This window comes from Humulus lupulus, chromosome X, assembly GCF_963169125.1.
Source record: "Humulus lupulus chromosome X, drHumLupu1.1, whole genome shotgun sequence".
Classification (NCBI taxonomy): domain Eukaryota; kingdom Viridiplantae; phylum Streptophyta; class Magnoliopsida; order Rosales; family Cannabaceae; genus Humulus; species Humulus lupulus.
Window position 1 is genome coordinate 99,520,122 of NC_084802.1, and position 15,898 is coordinate 99,536,019.

At 34.5% G+C, this 15,898-nt stretch overlaps 1 pseudogene; it reads left to right on the forward strand.

Moving 5' to 3' along the window:
• The first annotated feature begins 9,409 nt into the window (after positions 1-9,409).
• Positions 9,410-15,526, forward strand: LOC133806098 (protein NARROW LEAF 1-like; annotated as a pseudogene).
• The last annotated feature ends 372 nt before the right edge of the window (positions 15,527-15,898 follow it).

A 15,898-nucleotide genomic window follows, 5' to 3' on the forward strand; every position in this document is an offset into this window, starting at 1 on the left:
GGGATAGAAACAAAGTCGCCTCGAGGCCCTATTCATATCTCACGGTGTTGTACTAATAATGGAGACCATAAGTCACATTGAGATGTTCACCTTCTCCCACTTACTATTTTAGATTAAATGTGTTTTATAAAACTAATCAATTAATTCCAAATTAATTAGTAGTTTGTTAATAACCCTTTGAATGTAATTAATTACAAAAAGCATAATTATAAAAGAGCATGTTTCTATAATTAATATGATCTAAATAATTACCCATTACATTCATCTAACTTTACTAAAATGATTTTTACATAAAGTTGGTTATCTTAAAGGCCTATAAAAAAACTATTGCCTTTATTATGGTGTGATTTACCAAGTTTTAACGAAGTTAATACTTAGTAGTTTACATGTAATTGATTTCACCAAAAACAATTCATATAAACAAATAGGACAATCCTAGATAATCATGTTTCTAAAAGATGCATGATTAATGAGAAATTGTGTGGGGTTTCATGAATGGCATGTAATTGACTAATTCATGATCTTCTTATGAATCAAACATCAATGAACATTTATTTAAATAAATAATAAATGATAAACTGAGTACTGTACGCCCTGGTTTTCCCACGGGCTGATTAGCAGGTCGAGCCTAAGACTAATCAAGGTTAGTCCGTAAATTTCCCCAGATCGAAGATCCTGTTTTCGAGGTCGTACCCCCTTAGCTCGAGGTATCCTCAAGGACTCGCCCAGGCTGTCCAAGACTGGGAGAAGGAACCTGAAGGCCGAAGGTCGGGTCAGGGAAGCAGCTCGTGGTACGAGCTTCTCGTGGATCTCTGACCCTTTGTAAAGTCAACACACGCAAGATAAACGTGCCTATATCTGACATCACGTGTCCGATATCTCCCTGACTTCTCGGACACGCAGCAGGAACGTGCGTATTCAGACACTCACGGCTGGATTGGGCCGTGCGGCCCATTATCTCCTTATCTATCGATTTGACCATACTTATGTGTCAGGTTTAGGAATTAATCATGAATGTCACAGAGTTGATATGACAAATAAGAAGGTCACGGGATGACCTCCTTACCAACTTCCAGGTGCCTTCTCCTATAAATATGGAGACCCTGGGAGTTGATAGGGGTTGAAAAAAATAGTCTCTGAAGAGACACACCTTGTAACCAAATATCCAGAATAGATCAATAATATTGACTAGTGGAGTAGAAGGATTTTAACCTTTGAACCACTTAAAAACGTGTCTTGAGTCACCTAGTTCATCCCCTAAGATTTCCTATCTGTTACGGTTCTACTTTCAGCACTAATCCCTTTCTCTCCCTCTCTTAATTACCTGTTGGCGAAGAACTGCGTCAACAAGTACTAATGGGTATTTCTAAGATTTACAACCCTTTGAAAAAATTAGAAATAAAATTGCAATCTAAGCCTATGTAGCTTTCAAGACTCTCCAAGAATGCATCTCCTCTCCTTTAGGCTTTCTTGCTAATCTTTAGGAACTTTGTTTTGCCCAACTTATTAATTAGAAAAAAATTTCTAATTAATTTATTTAAGTAAAACTAACTTTTAACTAAATAACCATTTTTTTCATCTTTGTTATTTAGTTGAATTTAAATAATTAAATAATCAAATTCAAATAATTATTTAAACTTAAGACATTAAAATATCTTAACCAACTAAAAGTTATTTTATTTTCTAATAAAATAAAATAAGATAATTAAACTTTTAAATTTAAATAATTTAAAAATTAATTAAATAAAAAATATTTTATAACAACTTAGTAATTAGGGTTTTGGGCACCAAAATGGTGCCCTAGGGCCAGCGACACAAGAAGCCAAGGGCTCGGGCTTGGCGTCCAATGACTCGATCAAGGGCCTGGCACACGGGGAGGCAGGCAGGCCTGGCGCACACGGAGGCTGGCGAGTGCATAAGCACATGGGCGTTGGGTGCACGCTGGGAGCCACGGGGCTACACGCTGGGGTCCGCGAGGTTGAGGTGCATTTGGCGCACGTGGCTACAGGTGGAGGCTCGGACCTAGCCATGTGTGAGGGTGAGCAGGGGCTCAGGATGTGTGCCTCTTAGGTGCATGGCTCGGGTTCCTCTTGTTTTTCTTTGTGTACAAATTTTTCAATTTATAAATCAAGAAATAAAATTATAAGAAATCCTATGCCCTCTATGGCTTACACAAGATCTAGAAAAACAATAAAACTCATAACCCAATAGCACCATATAATTAACAATCCATCATTCAACCATACATTAAAAAAAACATATCCATACATTCAATATACATATAACAAATGCAAGAAACCCACACAATATTTAATATATATATGTATAAACTGGTACCAATTGTTGGTATTAAATGATGAAATCAAAGGTACGCAGCTATGGACCCATTTTAATAAATATTAACACCAGCTAGGATCATACACATATATAAATATTAAATCACATACAAATAGATCAGGGATTACCTCTTGTAGCCTATCAAGTGTCCTTGAGTCTTTTTGTATAAATCAACGATCTTCCTATCTAGTGTTCTAAGATCTCACACCCTGATCTTCCAGACCAATCCTCAAACACGCAAGGGCGTGTGTGGGCACGTAGGATTCAAAAAGTTGATTTATGTGACTCCCTAGATGTACTCAACACATGAGATCAAGAGAGTTTTGACAGAGAGAAGGTTTAGAATAGTTTTCAGTTTAAGAGAAAACTATAATTTTTTTAGAGAAAGAGTCTGATTTACCATCATTTTCTGAATATCACGTACATCAGATTTATAAAGATATTTAATGTAATTAAAACAGATTAGATATTTTTATTTACTTATATATTTAAATTATATTTAAAAATGAATAATTAAATAAATAATTAAACAAATATATTTGAAATTCAAATTTCAAATCCAAGGGATAAAAACCCTGATGGTAGGCCCCACACACTGTACTGTACAGTGTGTGTCGCCCAGCCTTATTAGGGTTGCCCTAATTTTATCATTTGTTTATTTTAATCAACTTTTAAGGCAAGATATTTATTCCAACATAAATATTAGTTAATTCAAAATTAACTTTATCTCAAAATATCAGTTTTAAATTAAATAAATAAATAACATATTATAAATAAGATATTTATTATTTTCTCTCTTTATATTAATCCAAACAAGATTAATATTAATTTTAACCTATACTTTTTTAAAATAAAAACTATATAGTTAAATAATTAATACATAATTAATCAATTACCCATAATTATCAAATAATTATTTCCTTGCCTTGGAAAATTAATTCCTTTGCAAGTTAGTCATTTCTCTTAACAAATCTTTCTTTTGACATCCTAACTCTTGACAATGTAAGACAAATGTGATCTGAGGACCATGGACCTATTATACAATCCTCCAATAAACCAGATTATTACTTAAACTCTTTAATCTAATAATCTTATTTATTAATTCTATGATTACTCCACTATAAATATGGAATTGCACTCTAAGTTTTTATAGAATTATATTTATAGAGTTTTCTCTAGTAGTCCATTGATATAATCAATATATGTAGTTCTGTCCTCCATTATTTGTTCGTTAATTAGAGCTGATCAAAATTACAGTTTTACCCTTCTTATTACCTCTTGATCCTTAAGTACCATTAATTCAGCAGTGAATAATTCATCTATAATCTAATTATAGATTTGAGCTCAATACCTATTCAATTCCAGAATCAACCCTTAAGGGAACCAATATTTGATCCGTTAGGAAAGCATGGATTCTAATATTGTAATTCATGCTCCCAGCCATCCATGATATTGAATCTCCAAAACAAAAGTCATTAGCCTCATTATTCTAAGATACCTTAATGAGTGAATCAAAAGATTCAATAAACATAAACAAAGAGTTCATGAATACTCAGGATTTAGACTGATCTATAAATGATCATCTATTATGACAAGAATTAAATCTTTACATCAAACGGAAAGTTTATAAAGATAAATATTTCTCATCGGGCTTGTCATATATAATATCTATTATATACACCATCTTTACTAAGATGTCTATCGACATTAGTAATCTGAATCTAGATTACTTGCATCTCATATGCTTAGCAAACCATACTAGTAACTTTTCATTAAAGATTCCTTACTTTAATACGTTACTGACTATTTTATTCATTATATTGTATCTTAATTCTCTCGCACTAATACAACATCATATTCTCATGAATGGATAGGGAATTTTCTTGATATTATTTTATAATTAATTCAAACAGTAATTACAAAATTCAAATATAATAAAATAGTACTTTTATTTAAAAACAATAAAATGTCTTTACATGCTTTTATGGCATTAATCGTAACACATACAAGATAGCTCGACTGAATGGATAACTAATAAAAAAAACTGGAATGGCGAACACCTCCACTGATACTATCGGTGAAGCTATTTAGTGACGACACAAATTTTAATTTGCTAATGTATTATTTTTGAATTATCTATGTAATAGCCATTGTGCTTCAACGAATGAATGAATGAATGAATTTAATTTCTAAAGTTTCGCTTAATTCTTTAAATTTCATTTAACGAGGGACTAGTCACTGTAGACCTGTCAACCCCATCGGATTATGTTCGATTATGGTGCTTAAGGGACCTATCTATCCATACGATCCAAAAGAGAGACAGGTCCTAGGACCTTGTCGTCAAATTATTGGATCTTATTTGATCTTGGTTCTTGAGGAACCTATCGACCCATACGATCTAAAAGAGAGACAAGTCCTAAGACCTTGTTGTCAAATTGTTGGATCATGTTCGATCTTGGTTCTTAAGGAACTTATCGAACCATATGATCAAAAAAGAGAGACTGGTCCTAGGACCTTGTCGCCAAATTATTTTATCATGTTCGATCTTGGTTCTTGAGGAACCCATCGACCCATATGATCAACAAAAGAGACTGGTCCAAGGACCAGTCACCATTATTTGATCATGTTCGATCCTGGTTCTTTAGGAACCTATCAACCCATATGATCAACAAAAGAGGCTGGTCTGAGGACCAATTTCCATTATTTAATCAAGTTCGATCCTGGTTCTTGTGAAACCTATCAACCCATACGATCAAAAAAAAGATTGGTCTGAAGACCAGTTGACATCATCGGGTCATAATCGAATCTAGTCCTTGAAGGACCGATCGATAATTTGATCTCATACTCATTACAAGCTCGATTAGCCCATTAAGACCCGATTGGTCCAACTTAGACACTTCTTTCTACAGTCATTATAATGAGTACACGGGAGATTACGTAGATCGTGATCAACACTTGCTACACAATCTGTATTTGTGTATAGGTATCATTACTACTGAGTATGAAACCATCACCCGACTACCAATGAGGGACAAGCATTTGTTGCTTGCATCATTAGGTGAAAAGGATAGTACTATGTGTTTAAACGCTCGAAGCAAGGCATGATCAAGTAGAATGTGACCAAGGCTTTTAAACACATGTTCACTTGGGGGGCATATAGTACACATCGATCGGGGTATACACAAGCAATGAGGAAGTGACCTTAAGTACTAAGCAAGCTTAAGTTTTTCTAGGACATTTGTTCAATATATGTTCCGAAAGTGGAAAAAACAAAAACAAAAAAAGGCATTGGTAGGGAGACTCCTAGCCATGTCCCTTATAGGGTGGTCGACCAGTCATCAACCATATATGGTGGTCAGCCTATCACCCATAGGGTGGTAGACCTGACCATTTTGTTCATGGCACTTGGTGAAGTATCGTACTACTCACATTACCATGGTTGTTAGCATGAAAAACGTAAAGGAGTAAGGTTAGTATGGCGCGTGAAATACATGTGTTCAGAGTATACTGATACCTGAACCAATAAGGGTTGTGAGTTGATATACTTAGTAAGCATTGGAAATAAAAAATTTCAATCAATATGCTGAGTACTCATAACAAAAAAGCATAAAGGCATAAAATGTCGTATGTATCAAGTACAAGTTGCCCGACTAATGGCACAAAAGGAAAGACAAAAAACAAAAAACCAAAAAAAGCCTAACTAGGGCAAGGAGTATCATCTTAAAGATGACCCTGAGCCTCGACAGCCTCACGAGCCAGACACTTCTTAAGCTCCTTCGCTCGCATCTTCTTGGGAAGGAAATCCAAGTTTAGATTTTTGTTGGACTTCCAAATCAAGTAGAACCAATAGAAGGCAGTCTCTGAATATTCTTCTTGGGCCTTGCCCCGGGCAGCCTTGACCTCTTCCTCCTTCTCAAAAAAATCATCCTTCCACAGTTGAGCCATTTCATCAATCAGCTTCTCTTTCTCAGCTTCAGACTGTTTGAGCTTATCAGCAAGTTTCCCCTCCATCTGGGTTACCCTAAGAGTCAACTCGGTCATCTTCTGCTATTTGAGCTCCACAGTACGGCGGGGAGTGATGATCTCTTCATCATTCAAAGCAATGTCCACATCCCTTGGGCCAAGAATGTGCCTAAGGTCCAGTACCTCCTAGCGGACAGCTTCAAGCTCCGAACGAGGGTTGGAAAACGTAGAGGTATACTCCACAAACCTATCACAAAAATGGGAGACCATCATCAACACCTGCAAAAAACATACAAGTTTTGGATAACATCAACACACAAGTTAACCAGACAAAAGGAAAACTTTAGAGAACTTACACTCTGAATGTCAATGAGTGAATTCGTGAGGATGGTGCTCAAGTCCTCATTCTTAATCCCATTAAAGGTCATTGTCATCTGCTCCAGATTGGACGCTTGGTCCATGATGGCTCAGATAAAGGAGCAGGCACAAAGGAGAAGGCACCTACATCAGTGATACTGGAAGGAACCGACATGGGCAAGGATGGCTCTACCTCTACAATGGAACTAGGTACAAGTGGAACCGAAGGAGTCTCGGGAGGGACCTCCGTTAGCAGCTCAGGCTTAACCCTGGCCCACTTGGTTGCTCAGACGGAAGGACTAGTCTCTATGTGAGTAGACCTTTGTTGGGTATGAACAAAGCCGAACATATCTGAACCTGCAAAAGAAGATCAAATATTAGCAAGATATCAAACACAGACGAAACATAAAGTAAAGATTATAAAAGTGTCGAACCTTCTGAATGAGACTCGGGTTCGAACATGGGTTCATCAAAGTCATATGAAGCAAGCAGTGAGTGCGCAAATGCACCCACCTCATCACCCTCTTGTCCAACTATTACAGGAAAAGAGGGTACCTCCTCGATGTGAATAGGCCCTGGGGAGTCTATGGCATTTGCGGGATCGATACCATCTTCATTTGGAAGATCCGCGACAGTAGAAGGAAGCAGCCCGACCTTCCTAAGGTTCTATGAAGTAACGAGAACCTTGACATTCTTCTCCTCAGGTGTCATGGCAATAAATGCCTTAGCCCTAACAATCATGGCCTGGGTCGGGATCGATCTATAAAAAGGTCTGGTGTGCTTAAACCTGAAGTAGTTAGCCTCTGCATCCTTAGTGATGAAATAGTTGTCGACATATCTAAATGCCTTGCTATTTCCAGAGATCTCTTCCAAGAAGGTGTCGGTGCCCTCGCTCATATAATGGTGGAAGTGGAAGTACCCCGAATTGCGCTGAGAAGGGTTCGTCTTCAGATCAAATAAGTAGTAGATCTCATGAGGTACTAGAGCAGTCCATTATCTACGATGATAGATAATGTACAACACAGATAACACCAAGATAGAGTTGGAAGCCAACAGAGAGAGACTAATACCAAAATAATCTGCCACACTCTGGAAGTAGTACACCAGACTTGATGGCAGAGTATGTCCAAGTGCACATACCCAAAGGGGGGTCCTCAACTCTGTCATCTAGACCAAGGATAGTAATAGAAACGCCAGAAAGGTCGAAGGTCTTCCTTAAGTTCTTTACCTCACTGCTACAAAACTGTACTTAGATGACACACATGAGACAACATTTTTAGTAGACATGTCTTCTCATGTTAAACATAAACATATGACGACTGACTCTCTATAACCGTCGTGCCATGCACAACAAAACTTACATTAGACAACAGTTCTTAGAAGAATGCCGTCACATGTTTATTTTTAACATAATTAGACAACTCTACTCAGATTGTTGTCTCATGTGCGTTGTCTTATTATTATTATTTTTGTAAGGCTTATTAGGATTTTTTTCCCCTGAACTATTACCAATCTAAATCGTGCCCCCGAGTTTTTTAACTTGATAAAAATTCCCCCTGAATTATTCACAATACTAAAATGTGGGACTTCCATCCAATTTCGCTAATGGAATGGTGATGTGGTAGTTTGGTGGCCAATGTGGTATTGCCACGTCAATGCTTCGTTTATAATATAAATAATAAATATGATTTTTGCCCCCCGAACTATTACCATTACCAAATTATGCCCTCTGATTTTTAAAAATTTAAAATTAAACAATCTTTTGAATATTAAAAAAAGGAAAAAATCATTAAAATTAAAAAAAAATTTGATGGTGACAAAAAATTGGCTTGGGTGTTGGGCATGCGTCAAAATGAGGGTAGTGACATCGTCGACAGACTGGACTCATATGGGTCCTTTGCGACATTCAACTTTGGTGTTGCCTTAAGTTTTTATTTTGTATGATTTAATTTAATTTAAATGGTTTTTTAGTTTAATGCCTTTTATATTTTCTTATTAATTTTCAAAATATTGTTTAAATTTTAAATTTTAGAATTCGAGGGGCATAATTTGGTAACGGTAATAGTTTGAGGGGTAAAATCCTATCTTTTTTTTAAATTATACACGTAGCAATCCACATCAGCACTCCAGTGTCGCCATATCACTATTTGGTTAGCAAAAGTGGACGGAAGTCCCACATTTCAATAACATGAATAGTTCAGGGAGAATTTTTAACAGGCCAAAAAATTCAGGAGGCACGATTTGGTAGTGGTAATAGTCCGGGGGAAAAAAAATCCTAATAAGCCTTTTTTAAAGGGTCTTAATATTAAATATACTTAATATTATTGGATCACGTATATATTTTAATATTTATAAAAAATATTGTCTAGACATATCTATTAATACTTTAATTAGTTGTTAATTTTTTATATATAATATTATACTTTTAATTAATTATATTATATTAATAATACTTAAAACTTAAATCAAATAAAAACATTATATGTCTAATGTTAAGATATGTTACTCATGCATGTTTCTTATTTTTTTGAAACTAAAAAAAATTTATATAAAAAAAATTTAATATTGTAAAAAAAAGATTATTCCTTAAAAAGAGAAAAAAAAAGTTTACATGTTTAATAAGTGATATAATTTTTTTTTTTGAAAGTAATGAGTGACATAAATTAATTGTGTATTACACGTTTAATAAGTCTAATAAAATAATGAAACTTTATCAAAAAAAAATTGAAATTGAAATACACAGCTACTTAGCCCCAAATGAAATTAACAAAAGAAGAAAAATCCCTAATCTTTTAATTCTCTAGTCTCTACCAGTTGGCTTCTCTGGATCTCACTCAAACTCAGCCTCTCAATCGTTTTTCTCTCATGCTCACGCTCACCCGCTCGATCTATTCTCTCTCACACTCAGCCCCCTCGATCCGTTCTCTCACTCAACCTCTGCAAGAACTCAGCCTCTGCAAGAACTCAGCCTCTACAAGAACTCAGCTCTCGTCTTTCTCTCCATAACGTCGAGCTGCTCTCCTTCCCACCCAGCCTCGGCAAGAACCAGGCGACCTCGCCGATGCAAGAACAAGGCCACCATGGGGGTAAACTAGGCAGACCTCCAATTGTTTATGAGGTAATTTTTTTTTTCAGATTCAATTTAATATGGAGAAAATACTTTAAATATAGTCAGTATATATATTTTTTTGTTGGAATTATTTTTAATTAAGAGAATACACTCTGGTTCTTGTTGAATGGTTCTTGTTGATCGAGCGGGTGTACATAAAAGATTGAAGTGTTGGTTCTTGTTGAGTTTTAAAGAACTTGTTTAAAGAGTTGTTGTTCTTAATTCTTTTCTGTGCATACCAGCTGTTTGTTTCATTGTTTTTCCTGAGTTGGAGTGCATAAATGTTTATTATTGGTGTTAAGGTGTCATTATAGGATCTTGATATTGTGTAGGAATTATTTTTGGGTGTTCAAGGTGTCATTACAGCTGAGAGTTGTCTTGACAACACCAAGATTGATTTTTTTTCTTCTTTATTTGTTTAGATTGTTTTGGAACTGTTCATTTTCTGTGCGTAATTTGGGTATGAGATTGTGAAGTAGATATTTATTTCTTTTTTGGGTTTGTTCAATTTGGTTCAATTACTTTGGTTTGATGTGTTTTGTGTTTTGAGTTTTGAAGATTTAACATATAATTCAATAATAAAACGATAAAAATATGTGTTTTTGATCATCACATTGGTTGTTGCATGCTGTATTAGTTAATTAATAGATGTATTCTTATGTGTTCTTATGCTATATTTGCTTCTGTTATGCAGATTCTTCTACCACAATGCTTATAGATGGTTTCCTGCATATGGGTTAGTTAATATCTTGTTCTGAAGGAGGTATATGACAGTGTTAATAAATTGATGAAAGAACTCTGTTTTTTATTTATTTATTCAAGTGCTATTCATAAATTATTTCAATTATTTTGTTAGTCTCTCAATTAAAGAGGTGTGATTGTTCCTAAAGAAATGTTAATTCTTCCAAATTTGCATTTGATTCTTTAACAATCTCAATTTGCATTACTTCATTTGAAAAAGTTTTTTCTTTAAAGAGAATGATTTGCTCTTTATTGAAGTTAAGACCTTGTTTTGAGTTGATGACATTTATGTGAGGTACACTTAGACATGATGACATGAGTGTTGGAAATTCTTCAGGGAGTTTGAGTAGCATATCAATTATTCTAAGTTGTGTTTTATCCTTTTGGGCACAACCTCAAATGCAAATGAGCCAGAAAGAAACGCTAAAAAACAACACTAAGAGAAAGAGAAAGTCAAGCATTGTTTAAGTTTTGTTAGAAGCTTATTCTCGCTCGGACAGTCTATGTAGATTTTATATTTTGTATATGTGCATACATGTTGCCTGTTTGAGATTTTGGATCTTTCCTCTTTTGGTTTGTGAAGCAAAAAGCCATATAATAAAATACTACTAAATCACAAGACTGCATCCTATCGACATGCTTATAGAAGTGGACGTCCAAAGGTTATGCTAGTACTTTATGAGAAGAGGTAGCGTAAAGTTTGTTGTAGAAGCATTTTTATCACAATTTTACTTGTAGTGTTCAGTATGGAATAATGATTTATCAGTCCTTAAATTTGATATGGTGCTGGGGTAGATGTCAACTTAGTATAGCATTTGTTAATGAATTTATGATATTTTATGTTCTTCGGTTTAAGTTTAAACACCATTTTAAAATATTTAATATAAAGATAAAAGTGATGTATATAAATATATATATATATATATTTATACACACACCTATGGGAGCTGGGGCTTATCAACTATATCTTTAGATTCATTTTCTGATAAATGTTGAATCTAAATCACACAGGAGAGCTGAATGATGGACAGGATCAGATTAGATTTAAGATTTCATCCTTCTGGATCAACTCATTTAGAGGAATCTGCTCTGGATTTGGATCGCAATTACAGTGGTCATCCTAATTTCCCCTCATCCAGTCCTTCTCCTCTCCAGCCTTTTGCTTCAGCTGGTCAGCACTCTGAGAGTAATGCCACCTACTTCTCATGGCCAACTTCAAGTCGATTAATTGATGCAGCGGAAGATAGGGCCAATTATTTTGGAAACTTGCAGAAAGGTGTTCTGCCTGAGACTTTTGGTTTGCCAAAAGGGCAGCAAGCTACAACCTTGCTAGAGTTGATGACTATTAGAGCATTCCATAGCAAGATTTTGCGTCGGTTTAGTCTTGGTATAGAAATTGGGTTTCGAATCCGAAGGGGTGTGCTAACCGATATTCCTGCTATTCTTGTCTTTGTTGCTCGTAAAGTTCACAGGCAATGGCTCAACCATTTACACTGCCTGCCTACTGCTCTTGAGGTATCTTATTGTCATTACGTACCTATCTTAAAATATTTCACTCAGTTTTCCTTTTATGTGTCATTTGTTACCTTCTTCTTCTTTTCTTTTTTTTTTTTTTGAAAAGAGACAAAGGTCAATGTCTAATTTTGCTACTCACTTGAAACATAATTGTACATACCCCAATCATCACTAACTATTTTCTAAATTTGGATGGACAGCTAGTTTATGCAGAAAGTTTAAAAGTCATAAATAACCCTTTTGTTCTTTTGGCAAGAGATGTCATTTTGAGCTTGATGTTTTCATATTTCTCGAGAAAAATATTGGCAGAAATTAGAATATTTTTGAGCATGTAGGCCTATTTAAGTCCTTTGTAATGCTGTAAGTTTTTCTTTCATTTTCTGAAATAAAATGCAATTTTCCATTTGGGCCAGGGGCCAGGAGGTGTGTGGTGTGATGTTGATGTTGTGGAGTTTTCCTATTATGGTGCACCTGCTGCAACTCCCAAGGAACAACTATATACAGAGCTTGTAGATGGATTGAGGGGAAGTGATCCATGCATTGGTTCTGGTTCCCAGGTATTCTTCTTCTCCTTGACAAAAATTCATGTTTGCATTTTACATATTTAGGTTGCTAAGATCTTAATGTTGTATCAGCATTTTTGGGATGGATTTATCCTATCTTAAAGTCAAGTTATTTATGTTTAGTGAAGATTATTGTTGGTGGGAGAGTATTAATATTTTGGTGGGAATTTTCTTTCATTTCAAATAAGAATGTACTATGGTTTTTCAATTCGTACACAACCCAACCTTATCATTTTTTGTCATATATACTATGCTTATGATTTAATTAAAATGCTTAATGGTAGGAGTTCTGCAGCCTGTAGGTCATATGAACTTTTTGAAAAGTGCTTAATGAAACTTGCCTATAAAGAGTTTCCGTGCCTTTGCCTTGGTAGTAAAGAATTGTGTCATAGTTGAAAGAAATTTTAATTTGATCAATGAAACAGTGTTTTTGTTTAGAGTTCTGCTTAATGAATTTTGTGATGGATGGTGTTTGTTTTGGATCTTGTTTGTCTATGGATTGAAACAATGAAGAGCCTTTTTATTTAATGGAGATTGTATGAGAAAGAAGAGTTCTTTGGGATAAAGTCAAATTTTGAGGATTTTGTGGGATTATTCCTTGCTGATCCCTGTTACTTTTAAGGCTCTAAATTTAAAGAATTAAGTATGTTTATTTTTCCTCTACTTTGCTAGATACCAGAGCAATATTTTCATTTCCTGGCTGAGATTCCTCTCCAATCTAAAGATTATGCATTCCATTGTTTTGTGGAAATGTATCTTGGAAAATAAGGACTAAATCAGTAATGATTTTCTGATCACTTTCATATTCTTTACAGTTTTTATTTTGGTATTTTATTTTTTATTAAATAAAGACATTGTATCATTATCTAAAAAGCAATAAAAGTCGTGACAATTCTATCAAATAATCCCCATAATCACCAAAATCTAAAGGAAATTACAGAACAGTCTTTGATTCCCAAGTCAGAAAACAATGCATTTAAAGTCTGAAGTTTGTCTTGCCCAAACTGCTACCAAAAACTTGATTTGATCCTATATGAACTCAATACAATCTTAAAAAAATCTCTTGTTCCTTTCTGACCATAATGTCCATAAAATGGCCAGAACAACATTGATTCTATTTTTCAATTCAAAGTACAACAATGACCATAAATTCTGTTATTCCTTATGGTTTTACAAGGAATTTAATTATTTCCTTCTATATTTCCTTAAGTTATCTTTTACATTTGTCCCCCGTTAAACCTTGTGAACATTTTTTTCTTGATGTTGTAGACTATGACCTATTTATTAGTGGTTATGTCATTGCTTGAAGATCGTTTTGGTTAGTGAAACTTAGCAACTTCTTTCTGGTTCTTCCACAGGCTGATTGATTGCTTTATTTGTATGTTCGTAGCCTTTGATAGCTTTTACAATGTGTGGGCATGGCCCTCTATACTACTGATTCACAGTTAATTCTGTTAGGCAATGGGATTGTTTTGTCATTTGTCATTTTACAATTATCATTTGGCTTTCTAGATTTGAGATCTGTTCTCAGCTAAAAATTACAATATGTGTTGATTAAGCTTTTACATTGGTCACAGGTCAATAAAGTACAGTGTTAAAAGAAGCCACTCCGTCATCATATGTCCTTTCCTTCTATAAGATTTCCCAAACGTAGATGTGTTACTAATTGGTTCTTATGTCAATCCATGGTAAATATAGTATTGGCAAGTTAGATCAATCTGTAATTGATAATTTCTCAGTGGTTTTGTTTTGTTGGTCCTTTCAATTCAATGCCGTGGTCATTTAGAACCAAAAAAAGAACTGTTTTTTTATCATCTGTTTTTTGGGGATGAATCAACGATACCAAAGTGTTGGGAAAAGGAAGCTTATTTACAACAAAGACATATGTCTTGTTTTCTTTTTTCTTATAAAAAATTAAACCAAAGTTTTCACACGTTAAGTTATTATGTAACTCAATATATGTTATGGCCTACTTTTCTATGGGCTTGAATTAAAAAATTGGAGTCTTTTTGGATATATTAGGTCAATCACTTCTCATCTGGCTTTTTGGTGTAAAGAGCTCAAAGGATTTTTATTTTTATGATTTCTTTAGTGAGTGGATTTCTTGTTGTACCTAAGAAGACATCTTTCTTTATCTCTTTATACCTTTTCCTTATGTATGATAATATTTTACTGCTTCTTAAAATAAAGAAGAAAAAAATGTCAATGACTTGTCATTGGGTTTCGGATGGCTTATGATATGTTCAGTTGCTAATATGTTCTTGAGAACAAGTTTTATTGTTGACGGTGTTTCTTTTAGTCTCCCTCAAACAAGCTTCACTGATCTAGAATTGATAAATAAAGTTATTATTGATGGGTCATATTCTCTGTATTATATTTGCCTGTGTCAAACACTGCAGGTTGGTTTGATTAAACTCACCATGGATGTAATGGTTGGATTATATTGATATTGATGGACATGTTATTTTAGAAATTGAATATTCATTTTGACGTATCATGAATTCTTGAAACTGAGTTATTTTATCCTCCCTATACATGCCATAAACCGTTCAAATAAACTTTTAATTCTTTTATTGCCTAATTGCTTCATTCCTGTCTAGGTTGCAAGCCAAGAGACTTATGGAACCTTGGGTGCTATTGTTAGAAGACGAACTGGAAATCGACAGGTTGGTTTCCTCACTAATCGACATGTGGCTGTTGATTTAGATTATCCAAACCAGAAAATGTTTCATCCTTGACCACCAATCCTTGGACCTGGGGTATATTTGGGAGTTGTGGAGAGGGCAACATCTTTTATCACAGATGATCCTTGGTATGGAATCTTTGCTAGAACAAACGCAGGTAATGAAATTCTTAATTTCTGTAATCAATTATGCATTATTAAGTTAGACTGAATATACTAACTTATGTGTTTAAAACATCATATTATGTAGGGTCATGAACTTGTGTGTCTGTATGTGTTATCACATTCATTAGTACCTCCCTATTGAGAATCCAACATGTGGATGATGCATTGATACATTGTTATTACTAATTTAAACTCGATTCACTAAATTCTTTTAGATAAATGTTTATTATGAAGTGGAGTTTATACGCATAGTATGCTGCTGCTGTTCTCAGAATCTTGTGATTATTTCTAGGTGCAAATTCTTTAGAATATTTGAATAGGGCCAATAATTTGAAAACAAAATTTGCTTATTCTCTTAACCAAATTTTAGCTTACAACTTGCCATGGCTTCTTTCTCTTTTGCTCATACTCACTATTGCTACCATATTTATAGATACATTTGTTCTAGACGTGATAAGATTTTCA